Source organism: Myotis davidii, unplaced genomic scaffold (assembly GCF_000327345.1).
Source record: "Myotis davidii unplaced genomic scaffold, ASM32734v1 scaffold829, whole genome shotgun sequence".
Lineage (NCBI taxonomy): Eukaryota > Metazoa > Chordata > Mammalia > Chiroptera > Vespertilionidae > Myotis > Myotis davidii.
The window spans coordinates 11,253-12,868 of record NW_006299514.1 but is presented as its reverse complement, the minus strand read 5'-3'; positions in this window follow the sequence as shown (position 1 = coordinate 12,868).

Genomic DNA, 1,616 nt, shown 5'->3' with positions numbered 1-1,616 from the left:
CCAACCCCCCTGATGGGCCCTGCTCTGTATGTGACAGGGGGCAGCGCCCCAACCCCCAGATTTGCTCTGCTCTGTGCATGACGGGGTGGCGGCGCAAGCTCCCCATCGACCCTGCGTTGAGTGTCACAGGGGTTGGTGCCCCAACCGGCCCTGCTCTGAGCCCGACCAGGGGCTGCACCTAGGGATTGGGCCTGCCCTCTGCTACCCGGGAGCAGGCCTAAGCCAGCAGGGCGTTATCTCCCGAGGGGTCCCAGACTGCAAAAGGGCACAGTCCAGGCTGAGGGCCCCCCCCTTCCCCCTGAGTGCACAAATTTTTGTGCACCGGGCCTCTAGTGTATATATATATCTATGCCTAAGCGACTTTTATGACCTGTCAACCGAATGACTGGTTGACCAGTAACTATGATGTGCACTGACCACTAGGGGGAAGACACTCAATCCTGGAGCTGTCCCCTGGTGGTCAGTGTGCTCCCACAGCCAACCTCCCATGGTTGGCCAACCTCCTGCGGTCCCTCCTGCCAGTTGGCCGGCCCCCATTGCCCCATCAGCACTGTTCAAGGCAGCCCAGATAGGCCCCAATTGCCAGCCAGGCCAAGGAACCCCCCACACACACAAATTTGTGCACCAGGTCTCTAGTGACTCAATAAAACATCATCTTCACACTGCATTATGCACCGATTACCCCAAGCAAAATCCTTTCCTTATCCCATTTTCCCCCATTAGCCCACCTCTACCAATGCCCATCCTCCTTTCCCTCTGGCTATCACCACACTGTTCTCTGTATTTGTTTTATATATAAACTAGAGACCCGGTGCACAAAAATTTGTGCACTCGGGGGGTAGGGGGGTCCCTCAGCCCGGTCTTTGCCCTCTCACAGTCTGGGACCCCTCGGGAGATAATGACCTGCTGGGTTAGGCCTGATCCTGGATGGCAGAGGGCAGGCCCAATCCCTAGGTCAGGGGTGAGGAAACATTTTGACTCGAGGGCCACAATGGGTTCTTAAACTGGATCGGAGGGCTGGAACAAAAGCATGGATGGAGTGTTTGTGTGAACTAATATAAATTCAAAGTAAACATCATTACATAAAAGGGTACGGTCTTTTTTTTCAATAGTTTTATTCATTTCAAACGAGCCGGATCCGGCCCGTGGGCCGTAGTTTGCCCACGGCTGCCCTAGGTGCAGCCCCTGGTCAGGCTCAGAGAAGGGCCGATTAGGGAGTTGGGGTGCCTTCCCCTGTCATGCACAGAGCAGGGCCCATCAGGGGGTAGGGGAGCTCTCCCCTGTCATGCACTGAGCAGGGCCAATCAGGGGGTTGAGGAGCTCCCCCCTGTCACAGAATAGGGCTGATAGGGGAGTTGGGGCAGCACCGCCTATCACACTCAGGGAAGGGTGGATCAGGGGGTTGGGGCACCACCACTGTCACACTCAGGGCAGGGCCAATGGAGAGTTTTTGTCTCTACCCCATCACACACAGAGCAGGGCCCGTTGGGGGGGGGGCACTGCCCTCTATCACCCACAGAGCAGGGCCGATCAGGGGTTTGGGGCACCATCACTGTCACACTCAGGGCAGGGCCGTTGGGGAAGTTTTGGCTCTACCCTGTCACACACAGAGCAGG